This window comes from Hibiscus syriacus, unplaced genomic scaffold (genome assembly GCF_006381635.1).
Source record: "Hibiscus syriacus cultivar Baekdansim isolate YM2019G1 unplaced genomic scaffold, ASM638163v2 tig00117056_pilon, whole genome shotgun sequence".
Lineage (NCBI taxonomy): Eukaryota > Viridiplantae > Streptophyta > Magnoliopsida > Malvales > Malvaceae > Hibiscus > Hibiscus syriacus.
In genome coordinates this window covers 7708919-7723577 of record NW_024063539.1, presented here as the reverse complement: position 1 = coordinate 7723577, position 14659 = coordinate 7708919, and the positions used below count along the sequence as shown (strand labels likewise).

General features: G+C 36.5%; 1 non-coding gene and 1 pseudogene across 1 annotated transcript; both read right to left on the bottom strand.

Annotated features, from left to right (window-relative positions):
• Positions 1-4447: 4447 nt before the first annotated feature.
• Positions 4448-4518, bottom strand: TRNAG-CCC. Its single transcript has one exon. It is a non-coding gene; the product is annotated as a tRNA-Gly (tRNA).
• A 183-nt stretch (positions 4519-4701) lies between these two features.
• LOC120197849 lies at positions 4702-12515 on the bottom strand (annotated as a pseudogene).
• Between the last annotated feature and the right edge of the window lie 2144 nt (positions 12516-14659).

Below are 14659 nucleotides of genomic sequence, written 5' to 3'. Positions count from 1 at the left end.
TTTCTTTGTGGATTGAAAACTTTTTTTCCCGTAAATAAATTTACTGAAAAAGCTTATTTATATATAATTATTTTAGGGAACAAAAGTAGAATTGAGAAAGTGTCTGGGAGCGTTTGGTGGGCACGTAGGAAACGAGTACATTGCCAGATTTGGTTGTTCAGGTTCTCTGCTGACGTGGCAGTTTGGATTGCTTAAAAGGCTTTAAATTGTCAGTTTCATGAGAGTGCGGATTCTTTACGCTTTCTGATTTTCTCACTTATAATTAAGTCAATGATTTTTGTCCTGAAACTAAACTAATTATTAAACGCTTTATGTTTCTCTCTCTCTCTCATTATTTCCTACTTTTTTTTCATAATGTAAGAATAAATTAAATAGAAAACAAAATGTTAAACAATTTGATAATATGAAATGATAATATTTCTAAATTAGAGCTAAAGTTATTGTATACTTTCTTTTTTGTTTTTAAAGTTATTGTATAATTGAACTTATTTAAGTTGGGATACGATTACGTCGGATCGTAATAAAATATTTACAAGTGATCATCAAAATCCAATCCAAATTACAGAATGAGTAAATTATTTTAGATAAATTAAGACTTAGATTTGTTTCAAAAATTAAATAAAACTCGATTTTATGACTCCATTATACCTATCATCTTGGGGCGGTTTTAAGAGGACAGGCTGGCAATTAAATACTATATTATTTATTATTTGTTAAAATTATATTTTTCACACAGTCACATCAGCAACAACAAAACGCAAGTCTCACTTTTTCTCTATTTATTTCGCTACTTCTTTTTCAAATTTTATTTCATCGTTGATGACGACACCAACCTTGAACTAGTCATCGACCGCTCGCCTCCTCTTTTTTTCTCTTTTTTTTCATCTTCTATGCTTGTGTTCTCTTTATGTTTTTTCCGTTGCTTCTCCTCCTCTCTTTTTTTTCTTTTCTCCTTTGTGTTCACCCTTTTTTTCTTCTGACCTACCTTTCCATTTTCTCTCGTCAACCATGACTTCCGAAGTTTAAGGGGTTGTCCTCTTGCTGGACTTTGGTTATTTAGAGTTTGTCATGGTTTTGCTCGTTTTGAGGTCGCTTTCTTCTGAAATCATTCGATATATGCTGACTAAGTTCGAGTGTTAAATCGAGTCATAAATAAATAAATAAATTAGTAAGTGTGATTAGATTTGTTAGATAAATTTTAAGCTTATCGGATGAAAACTGAGCCCAATTGACCATAAAAAGTGATACTTTCTATTTATCATTGGTCCAATTAGGCCCTTGATGGCAATTGATGGATGTGTTGTGTTGAATTCCAATCAAATCGTTTGTGTTTTGGGCGTCATTTATCTTGAGGATAATCTCCATTTGTAATTGACCTCGCTTTGTTAATGTCCTTCTTCTCTAGACCTATTTCCAATAACCTATGATACCCTGGCTTCTTGCTTCTGTAAGCGGGTTGTCTTGTTCGACTTTTTGCTTTGATAGAATCAAATTCTCTAAATTTTGTTGGCTTGCATGAAACTCTTTCGATGACCATCAAGATTTCTGGTTTCGAAAATAAGAAAGTCTTCTCTGTTGAAACTCTCTCCATCATGACATGCATGTCCAGGAAGACGATGGATTGTCAAAATGACTATATGATGCCCCACCGTGATTTCTTTGTTATATTATTATTTCTATGTTTTATGTTTTTCTTGTCGGTTGTTTCCTTTTGTAGGAAACATTGTATTTGTCTCAGGAACCTTATCGACCCTATTTATATGCTTTGTATTTCTAAAGTTTCTAAATTTATTTTCCCTATCATAAAAAAAAAATCGTATTTTCAACTTCTAAATTAACATTACAATTCAATTGTGATACTACTTTGTAATCATCTTAATTTAATAATGATAAAAAAATCAATTATGATATCTAACACGTAATTTCTAATATCACCCCCTTTATTCACGTGTATACAACCATACATACATATATATTTCAATTAGGTATTATGAAAATTATATATAGGCGAGTATTAAAGAAATTATAAATCGAAAATGAATGAAAGAATTAGTGATTACCTACCTTAATTTTTATTTCATTTTCATAACAATTAGGCAAACATCACCAAAGGTAAAGAAACATTAGTAAATAGAGTTAAGCAAGAAACGTATATATCACAATTCTTTTTGTAAAACTCCATTCAAAGCACCACATAATCGAGCAGCTCGATTTGTAGGATATATATTTATTATTAATAATTAATTTTTTTAAATAAATACTAACTTATAATCACAATTATTAAAAGAAAAACCTTGGACTATTATAATTAGACAAATATTACAATTATATTATAATAATATAGCGACAAAGTTTTTATCTCAAAAAGTATGAGGCATATTTTAAAAAAGGAAACATTTTTGAAAATGAAACAAAGCGTATTCCGTTTGTTTGGTCATGCATCACATAATGCAACAAAATAAATGCATATTGGGGTGCAAGTGCTGGGCATGAACTACCCCTTTCCCCCACCCCCATGCCATGTCTCTCGTTTTTTTTTTTCTATTTTGTTTTTATCTTAGAAAATAGTGGCGAAAATCATCCTTATTTATTGGCTATTTTTTAAAAAAATAAATTTATTTAAAAATCATTTAATCTTTTAAAAAAATGAGGGTCACATGAGCCCCCACCAGTAATAAAAGAGTGAACTATATCATTAGTCACCAATTATTACTTATTTTTTACTTTGGTCACAAATTATTTTATCTCGTGAAAATTAAAATTTGGAAGAATGTACCAATGAAATGGAAACAAGCACAAAGTCTTCCTTAATCGTCGCATAATTCTTTTTTTCAATAATCAAAGATTAAAATTAAAATTTCACCCATACATTAATTACCCAAGAAATCATGATTTCGGTTTAATTTTGGTCATTACTATGATTATTTAGCCACAATTAGTCAAAATATCATTGTCATTACCAAATTTAGGGCATGCATTTATGAAGTACCTCGAGCTTTTATCAAATATTTCAAACCAGTTAGTATTTTACCAAAAAACAAAAAAAAATAGTAAAACATTAATTATTTTTAGTGAATTCATGAACAGGAAAAACCAACTCACTACTTATCTTATAATTTTATCCACCAACCCACTATTTTAAGAGTTAACGTTAGGTATTGAGTAAAAATAAAAAAGAAGTTACTGTTAGGGATGATTGTGAGCCGAATTGAGTTTTTCACCTATATAGCTTTCACCTGAATATAATATTTCTTTATTTATTATCTAACATGGTATAACAAGTTAATCAATTAATCGAATACTAATTAGGTTAAAGAAATAGAAAGCCCACACATAACAAAATACATTTTGGTATAACAAATCTATGGTGCTGTATACATTTTTTTTCTAGGCACGTCCGTATATAAGTGTAGCATGTGACACGTCACAGTGTCTCAAAATTTAGGGATTCTACACATGAATGTTATTCACGTCCGTCCATATATAACAAACTTACTGTTTGATTTTCGAAAAAGTAACAGAGAAAGTTGCAAACAAAGATTTTTGACAGTATCTTTAATCGTTTTTCATGATGAATTTTGATAAAATATAGATCACTCATAATTTCAAATTTGAAATTAATATTTATTATAAAATATTTTAGAGGTCTAACCTTGAAAAATAATAAATGAACCACATCTTTTGAGACGGGTCTCATTCTTCTCCACTCTAATTCCTATTTGGTCCGCACATGCCACAGATTCTAAATTATTCTCAACTTGTTTTTTGTTTTTAGATATGAGACGGGCCTGATTCTTCTCCCACTCTAATTCCTATTTGGACCGTACATGCCATATATATATATATATATATATATATATATTCAGAAAGGGTTTTATGAGGATTCGACTCGTCTTTCTTTTGTTGTCTCATACGTTAAGGGACTTGTTATATGATGATGAAACGCCTGGGGGAAGTAGCTGGACTACGTATTTTGAGGATTTCTCAAACGATCATAGCAATGGTGTTGAGATGAATGGAAACAGCCGCTGTTGTTACTCAGACATCATTCATCTCTAGTTTCTGGAAGACATGTTTTTGGAGGTTGGTTGTATCATAAAAGCATTAGGAAAAACAGGTTGAGTTTCAAGAAAAGAAAAACCAACGGATCATCGGATGGTTTTGTTGATGATGATTGGGAGATACTGCTTCCTCTCCTGTCAATAGCCACAAGGTCAGCAGAAGGACAACCCCTTCTGTCTTTGGTTCTAATATATATTGTTATTGCAGAAGGACAAAGCAAGTGGTTCATCAGGAGAACCCATAAAACCAGCAACTGGATTTCACGAATTGAACTCATTGAATCAGAACTAGAAGCGAAGCCGTGAGTGAGAAAGTAAAGGCTAAAAGGAGGAAAAAGCAGGATGTAAAAATAGGCTAAAACGGGAAAAAAATATCACGAAAGGAATGCGCATCCGGGGAATCGAACCCCGGTCAGTACCGTGGGAGGGTACTATGATACCACTACACTAGATGCGCTTGGTTCAACCTCTGTTCTTACATATTTTAATTAATTTTAATTTCTCTTTGTTTTGTTCAAAGAAATTTCCTATTTTCCCGTCAATATTTGAGATTGAAGTCCAATTTAGTTTATTCTTATAATCTCTTGATATCATACAAAGAAAGAAAACGTTGATCATTTGAATAATTTTAAGTGCTTCGCAAATGAAGAATGTTCTTTAATGTGATAAAATACCACAAGTTATCATCTGTTTTATTGCTGTTCGATTAGAATCTCTTGGTTTAAACAACAATCAATATTTTTTGCAACTTTGGGAAGTATACAGGTCTACTTTTTCTCAGGAAGCTTCTCTAACAACTCTGGTATCACTTCGAAAAGATCGCCTACGAGTCCATAATCAGCTACCTGCACCGTAAAAAATATAGAATGGCAGTGAGAATCAATCAGTTTCAGACTTGTGTGAATCAAGGTCATATATGCACCATTTTTTGTATGTATGCATACATTCACATCTCTCAATGACAGATACATCTCTGGATAGGAAAGGAGGGTCACCTGGAAGATGGGTGCATCAGCATCTTTGTTGACGGCAACAATAACCTTAGAATCCTTCATACCAGCTAAGTGTTGAATGGCTCCTGAAACACCGAATGCCATGTATAGTTCCGGGGCTACAATTTTTCCAGTTTGGCCAACCTGACAAAAAAAATTAGTATTACAGAGGAGATGAGGAAGAAAAACATATGCAAGATGTCCCAGCAACAAAAGGTGCTAATTGTAACATTAGATACAAGCTGCTTATGGCATGCTTGTAACTTGTAAGCAGGAAAAACCATATGCATCTTACCTGAAGTTCATTGGGAACAAATCCAGCATCAACAGCAGCACGGGTAGCACCAACTATAGCAAAAGGTAAGAACCGGTAAGCATGATATGGTAAAAAGTAAATAAAGACTAATAGATCATGTTGACCAATCTGAAATATACATATTCATCGAATAAGGGGTGCGACAAGACAACAATCAAATGGAAGATTTATAAGTTTGACATAGTAGAGTTCTTGAAGATACCAGCTGCACCAAGTTTTTCTGCAAGCTTCTCTATCATTTTGAAGTTCTCAGCACTTTTCAAAGCTCTTCCACCTGTAACCACAACTCTTGCACTTCCCAAATCAGGGCGATCTGTCTCCTCGGATGATAGCTTTATGAATCTAGATTTACAAATAGAATCTGCAATCAATGCAAGAATGAAGTTCAAGACACAACATAGACTCTTGTTGCGAACTCAACAACCCAACTAAACATAAAGAGTTGGAGTTTTGATCAAATTTTTAAGAGAGAATTTCTCAACATTATAATTCCGACCACAAAAGAAATATCCATTAGAAACTACAAGAACACGGAAGCCTTCTTTGGTTCCTTTCTTCTTTGAGCAGGAATGCAAAAATCTTACAAGGCAGAGAAAAGTCAATGTGAACATCTATGCATCAGTAAAAGGAAAACATACCTTCATCTAAGGTTGAGAGATCAACCTCAGAAATAGAAGCCCCGTCAGATTTTGAATCACCCGAAAGAGGAGGCACCGGAAAAGAGGTGGATCTAACTAACAACATACAAGGGCTAGCACCAGTGTATCGAACTGTACAAAGGGCATTTCCTGCATAAATAGGCCTGTGACAAAGAAAGGAGTACATCTTGAATCAAAATCAGTTAACAAGAGGCATAGTAATGGTTCGTCTTGACATGTAGGATCATGCATTATACAAAATAAGCATTGGCAAAATAATGATTCATTATTCGCATGTAGGATCATGCATGATACAAAATAAGCATTGGCAAAATAATGATTCACTATTCACATATAGGATTCTGCATAGTACAAGATAAGCATTGAGTTGCTTTTTGATGTTCATAACCCTGTAATCGACTTGGTTTCTTAACGCACAAGAACAAAGCAACAGCTCGCAAGAAGCTATGGTTGTGGTCATAGTTGGTTGCTTTGTTATTCACCATTAAGAAACAAGTAGTTACTTACCGATCATAAACACATGTGGGAACCAAGTCAACCATGGCCACAACTCACAAGAAGCTATAAGTATTACACAACCTTATAATTTTAGTACAATTCAAAATCAAGAACCTATGGCCCTAGACCAGCAACCAACTAGCAGATATGGAACAGACCTCAAAATACCTATGTTGCCTAGACTCATCATTTTCCCGGAATGGCAGTACCCATATCTAATACTTGTATATGGCACATTTATACATAGGGACATGGGTATGAAACTCTAAACATATTGACCTAGAAATAATTAAGCATACCGGTGACAAACATATACCTTAACAATAACCCCCTAGATAACGTTAGAAAAGTGCAATTCCTTCTGTTGACGAAAACGGGTAAAGAAAACGAAAGAACACGAGAATTTTACGAGGTTCGACAATGTGCTTACGTCCTCGGTGCCTAGGCGGCGCTAGAATTTTATTCAATGATATTTTAGGTCTAGGTTACATCTCTATTTATAATAGAAAACCCTGGTACATAATTACAAAATCAACCCTGTACCGTACCGCGGGGCCGTAGCCCCCGCACCCCCAACCCACATAATTTGTAACCCCACAACGAGACTTTCTTTGTAAGGACAGTTGATGTTCGCTTCGCTCACTCCGCTCCATCTCCTGTCCTCTTTACTGGTATATTTATGAGCCATACCTAACAAATCTCCACCTTGGCGAATATCCTGCCCCTTAGAAACTTCAATGTGGGTTGGGTTACCTTGCTTCTTTAACAACTCGAAACATTCAACAAGTCCAAGCAATGCTTGAACTTGTCTGTCGTAACAGACTTGGTGAACATATCAGCGGCATTCTCATCAGTATGTACCTTCTGAAACAAAACCTCTCCAGATGCAACCAACTCTCTGATCTTGTGGAACCTTACATCAATATGTTTAGTTTTAGCACGATACACCTGATTCTTAGCCAAGTGAATAGCACTTTGATTATCACAAAGCAACTGAACTCCACCTTGTTGAACACCCAACTCCTTCACTAAACCAGTAAGCCATAAAGCTTCTTTTGCAGCTTCAGCCGCTGCCATGTATTCAGCTTCAGTTGTAGATAGTGCCACGACAGATTGAACAGTAGACTTCCAGCAAATAGGCCCTCCACCAAGAGTAAACACATACCCTGTCGTAGATCTTCTATTATCCAAGTCACCTGCATAATCTGAATCCACATATCCTACAACCAAAGGATTATCCCGCTGACTCCCAAAAACAATTCCATGTCCCACAGTACCCTTTAAGTACCGAAAGATCCACTTGACTGCATCCCAATGTTGCTTACCAGGTTTAGACATGTACTTACAAACTTGACTAACAGCATGAGCTAAATCAGGACGAGTACATACCATCGCATACATCAAGCAGCCAACAGCATTAGAATACGGAACCTTTTCCATATTTTCAGCTTCCTTATCTGTCTTAGGGCACTGTTCTGATGAGAGCTTAAAGTGATTCGCCAATGGAGTGCTAACTGGTTTCGCGCTGCTCATCGCAAACCTTTCTAGCATTTCTCAACATAACCCCGTTGAGATAGCCGCAGTTTCCTTGAGTCTCTGTCCCTGCAAATTTCCATTCCAAGAATTTTCTTTGCAGCACCTAAATCTTTCATATCAAATTCCTGACTCAATAAAGTTTTCAAACCGATAACATCATCCATGTTCTTCGCAGCAATCGACATATCATCAACATACAGTAATAGAAAAATAAAAGAACCATCATCAAGGCTCTTAACATAGACACAACAATCATACTCACATCGGTTGTAGCCAATCTTGATCATATAGGAGTCAAACCGTTTATACCACTGTCTCGGAGACTGTTTTAACCCGTACAAAGATTTCTTCAATCTGCAAACTAAATGCTCGTTTCCAGGTTGAGTGAAACCTTCAGGTTGCCGCATGTAGATCTGCTCCTCTAAATCACCATGCAAAAAGCAGTTTTAACATCCATCTGCTCTAAATGCAAATCCCAACTAGCCACCAATGCAAGTACTGCTCGGATTGAAGTGTGCCTGACCACAGGAGAAAAGATTTCATCATAATCAACTCCTTTCTGCTGTGAAAAACCCTTCGCTACCAAACGAGCCTTGAACTTCTCCCCCTCTTTTTCTGTTACTGCTGGTTTCTTCTTATACACCCATTTGCAACCAATCGGCTTCTTACCCTCAGGAAGGGGAACTAACTCCCATGTGCGATTGTGATTCAAAGACTCCATCTCCTCAACCATGGCTGCCATCCACTTGTCGTTTTCCTGACTAGTAACGGCATCATGAAAAGTAACTGGATCATCATTGCTAACAGTAAGTGCAAAAGATACCAAGTCTTCAAAACCCAATCTGTTCGGAGGATTTATATTCGTCCGTCTCACCCTGTCTCTGGCGAGACTATAATCCTGCAAATCATCCGTAGTGGAACCACCAGAAGTCGGTTGAGAAGTTTCTGGTTTCTCAACTGGAAACTGCTCGAAATCTACCACTGTCGTGTCTTGCTTCTGCTGCAACATAGACTGTTCATCAAAAACGACATCTCTACTAATCACAACTTTCTTCGCAACTGGATCCCAGAACTTGAATCCTTTGACACCTTTCTTGTAACCAGAAAAATGCACTCTTTCGATTTGCATCAAGTTTGGATCTCTCATCAGCAGGTACATGCACATAAGCAGGACAACCAAAAATCCGTAAGTTATCAAAACTAACATCATGACCAGTCATACCTCTTCTGCAACTTTCCCAGCCAGCGATGCCCTTGGCGATCTGTTGATAAGGTAACACGCCATGTTAACAGCCTCAGCCCAGAAGTGTTTGGGAAGCCCGGCATTCAACCGCAAACATCTGGCTCTTTCATTCAACGACCTGTTCATTCGTTCCGCAACACCATTCTGTGGTGTCTTGCGCACTGTAAAATGCCTCTGAATCCCATGCTCCTTACAGAATTGTAGGAACTGTGAATCTGTGTACTCCGTACCATTGTCAGACCGCAAACACTTGATTTTTCGTCCTGTTGGTTTTCTACCTCAGCTTTCCACAGCTTGAACTTCTCAAAAACTTCAGATTTCTGTTTCAAAAAATACACCCAAACTTTCCGTGAAAAATCATCAATAAAAGTAACATAGTACCTAGATCCACCCAAAGACGATGTCGTGGAAGGCCCCCATACATCAGAATGCACATAATCAAGAATCCCTTGAGTGTGTGCTTCGCAGTCTTGAAACGGACTTTAGTCTGTTTACCAAGAAACACAATACTTGCAAAAATCGAGCTTACAGCTTTTGACACCATGCAACAAGTTTATCTTGTGTAATTCTGCCATACCACGTTCACTAAGATGAGCAAGCGCATATGCCACAATTTTGTCGTATCATCACAGGACTCAACAGAGTGAACTCCACCTGCAACGGTACTCCCTAACAATCTGTAGATATCCCTGCAGTCATCTTGCCTTTCATCACAGTCAATGCTCCTTTAACAATCCGAATGGTTTCCCTATCCTCGTCAGCCTTAGGGATAAAACCATTCTTGTGCAAAGTGCCCAAGGAAATCAAATTCTTCTTCAAGTCTGGGATATGTTGAACACCACTCAACGTCCGAACGGAGCCATCGTGCATCTTAATTCTGACATCACCAATACCAACAATATTGCAACATCGATCATCACCCAAATAAACCGAACCAGAATTAACCGGCCTGTATGTCGAAAACCATTCCCTATTTGGCGTGATGTGATAAGAACATCCAGAATCAAGAATCCAAGCATTCGTCAATTGTGTCGTTGAAATAGAAAGCATATCACCCTCACTGCAATCAGAAGTATCATCCTCGACCACGTTCACAGACTTGGATGAGCCATCACGCTTCTCATCAGTCTGCTTTTTGAACTTCGGACAGTCTCGCTTCATATGTCCCGCCTCCTTGCACTTGTAACAGTGAATCGTCTTCTTATCCCTGGATTTGGATCTGGAATTCTGCTTCCCGGACCCGCCTCCTTGCACTTGTAACAGTGAATCGTCTTCTTATCCCTGGATTTGGATCTGGAATTCCGCTTCCCGGACCCTACCTTCTCTGGCTTCCGTCCACGATCTCGATTACCCTTGACATATAAGCTATCGGCTTGAGAGCTTTCCCCTGCATTCTGCTTCCGCTGGTTGTGAGCCAACAAGGCTGCAGTAATCTCCTCAACGTTGATAGTCTCTTTCCCATATGTAAGAGTAGTCACCATGTGTTCGTAAGAGGAAGGCAACGAACACAACAGAATCATCGCTCTGTCTTCATCCTCAATTTTCACATCAAGCCGAGCCAGATCAGAAACGATTTGATTGAAGACATTCACGTGTTGCGCCAAATCGTGATCGTCCTGCATCTTCAGCCCATACAACCGCTGCTTCAGATACAGTTTTGTCGTTAAGGATTTGGACATAAACTGACTTTCCAACTTCCTCCAAATTTCGTCTGGAGACGATAGATGCATGACGTGATACATGACCTCGTCCGCCAAGCATAATCGTATGGTTCCTGCCGCTCGCTGCTGCAATTCTTCCCAATCTTCCTCATCCATCGACGCCGGCTTTGTAGGTCGCAAAGCCTTCAAGATCCCTTGCTGCGCCAATAGATCCTTCACCCTCGTTTGCCATAATCCGAAGTTACCCTGACCATCGAATTTCGCGACTTCGAATTTTGCTCCTGACATCTGATACCAATTGTTGACGAAAACGGGTAAAGAAAACGAAAGAACACGAGAATTTTACGAGGTTCGGCAATGTGCTTACGTCCTCGGTGCCTAGGCGGCGCTAGAATTTTATTCAATGATATTTTAGGTCTAGGTTACATCTCTATTTATAATAGAAAACCATGGTACATAATTACAAAATCAACCCTGTACCGTACCGCGGGGCCGTAGCCCCCGCACCCCCAACCCACATAATTTGTAACCCCACAACGAGACTTTCTTTGTAAGGACAGTTGATGTTCGCTTCGCTCACTCCGCTCCATCTCCTGTCCTCTTTACTGGTATATTTATGAGCCATACCTAACACCTTCTAAACTCTAATCTACTTGTCATTCTTAAAGAAGTTCACTGTTATGAAAGTTCAAGTGTATCGACACAATTTGATTAACTTAACTTGCACTACAAGCAACAATTATTAACATACAAATAGTATCCGCCAAAGTGCATGCACACTGTTTCATCGAACAGATAGTATGACAACATAGAGTTACCTGATAAATTGTTGAGGGCCACTAATTTCAACAACATCAGTAACAGGAGAAACGTCTAAAAGGGCAGCAGCACGAGGTAATATGTTCTTCCCAAATGAACCTGAACTAGCAATTACATGAGAGTAGCCTCCTTTTAGCTGAACCAATTGGATTAACTTAGCCCATGGCTAAGCCAAAGGGTATGCAAACTTATCGGAATCAGCTACAAGCACCTACAAAGAAAACATATTCACTCGTGAAATAATTACCATTCTTTACAAAATTATTACTATTGAAGTAATTAATAACAAATGTGAAGTTACCTGAGAAATAGAAGGGTGACACGTGGCAGCCTTCTCAGCGGCTTGTTGAAGGGAAGAGCCGGAGCCAGCCAAAAGCAAGGAAACGGGATTGTCTCTGCTGACGGAGTTGGCAGCCACCACCGCGCTCAGTGACTGAGCCTTGATCGAGCCGCCTTCATGTTCAGCTAAGACCAAAGTACTTGCCTTTTCATTAAAAGATAATAAAAATCAAATAAAGGAGAGGAAATTTTCATCTCCCAAATTAATATTAGAAATAGAAAAAAAAGAGAAATTACGGATCTGGAAGCGAAGGTGGAGTGAAGTAATTTTCGTTTTGACGGATTTTGAAGAATGAAACGACACGCCATTTTACTTTCTTCTTCCTTCCAAGTTCTGCAGAATATCTAATTTTTTGGGGAGTTGTTTTGGAACCTCTTTGATTTTGTTGACGACGTTTTCTGCACAGAGACGTCTTCCCTCCGCCTACGCATCATCCCCAAAGAAAAAAAAACGGCTGCGTTTTAATTGACATGTTTAGGATAACTATTTAATGTATCCACGTGGAAATATATTTCATAAGTATTATTCTATGAATTTCGTGTCTTTTAATTATATTAAAAAAACAAAATTATGTGACATTAATATAATTTTCTTTGTAAAAATATTTTCGCCGTGAATATGTAAGCTAATAATCTATAAAATAATAGGAATAATGAGACTCGATGATCTATATAACTTGGTGAGATTTAATCTGATTTTCCTTTTTAGTAGTTATCGTTTTACTGTTTTTTAATGAATTTTATATTTACTAAGAACACTTCTTTTTTCTAAAAAACTTTTATTTCATTTTCTTCTCAACAAAATTGAATTAGGATTAGGATTAAGATTAGAAATTAGAATTAGAATTTATCAATAAATAAACAAAACTCTATATATAATTGGCTAATTCCATTAATAGATTTGGTAACTCCAAAGGAAATGATTAAGAGTAAGTTGTATATATAACTTTTGTTTTCATTAATATTTGGTAAGTCCAAAGGAAATGATTAAGATTAAGTAATCACACTCCTTTTTCCTACCAAGCATAGGTTTATTGATATAAATCTTTAAATCAGTGTTATTTAATGTATAATTTATTTTGGTTCACGTAACAGATTCTTAATCACAATTTGTTAATTTTATAGTTTGTAAATTAGAAGGATTTTTTTTAGAGCAGACTTTGGGATTTATGTCGTGGGGTGGAATAATGTGATGCAACACTACAATTTAAATTTATTATCTTTGTGATGTTATACATAGATTGTGGTGTCAGAATCTAAATGCTTCCTTCTCTTCCTTTATTATTGATTTTGTTTGCATTTGATGTATTAGGTTCCCAATATGTAGATTTGATCATTCCAGCACCTCAAACTGAAACACGGACGACTCCTAAACTAAAACAAATAAATTCGAACGAGATTCGTGGGGTGAGTTCCGAATTAGATAACACTGCTCTAAACACACCTCTTTAAAGCCTCTTAATGATTCTGTCCATAGTAGTACCAAACCCAAAAAAAAAAACACACAGGAAATGTGGATATGCCTTTGCTTCTTCAAAAATAATCATATGGATCTGTTAAAAGAACATCCTCAGATTCCCGAATAAAGAAAACCTGGGAACATAGACAAGAAAATTTGAGCCTATAGCTGCCATGTTTCTGACTCCTTTTGCTAAACAAATTCACAGGGTTAACAATCCAACAAATATCTAATCGACAATACCAAGAAACTCTCCCATGCATATATGGAACTCTTGATGATGTCTGAAGGCATAGCACCGTTGTTTCCTAGTTTTTTTTCTCCAGCCATGTCCTTTACTGTCAAGCAACAATTCTTCCTAGCAATTCTAGTTATCTCCTTCCCTTTCTCAGCAATAGGTGGAGATCCTGATATTCTCTCTGATTTTGTGGTTCCACTGGGAACCAATAATACTCAACTGGATGGAAACTTCTTCACCTATACCGGCATGAGGCCACTCGTTAACTCTTCTCCACCGACAAATTTCACTGTCACAAAAGCAACCGTGGCTGAGTTCCCTGCCCTTTGTCGTAACCGATTTTCGTCCGGGCACGAAATATTATACTTGGCGGGGAAATTGATGTGAATAAATAGTTTTGAAAATAATTTGGGAGTCGCCATCGGCCTTTTGGATCAGGTAGGTCGAATACCTAAAAATTATTATTATTTTTTTAAAAGAATTTTAAGAAAACATCAATTAAAAAAATAATCTGATCTGCGTTTATAACCAAAATTCATTCTTTTTAATAATAAAAAGGGATTCGTGGTCGATTACGTTTAGGGAAGGATTAGCACCCCTACAACGCCCAAAATTGGTATTTTTTAATTATAAATTGTCTCTATTGTTAAAATTTAAAAATTCAAAATATATTTAGTTTATAATTCTATTATTTCAAAATTATATAAAATATTTATTTATTTAAAAAATATCAGAAAAGAACTTCTAGGTGCCTTAAGACAGCTCTTTTCTTTGATATTGATAAATATTAATTTAAATAATATTGTTTAATTTTTAATTTTAAAATATCAGAATAGGA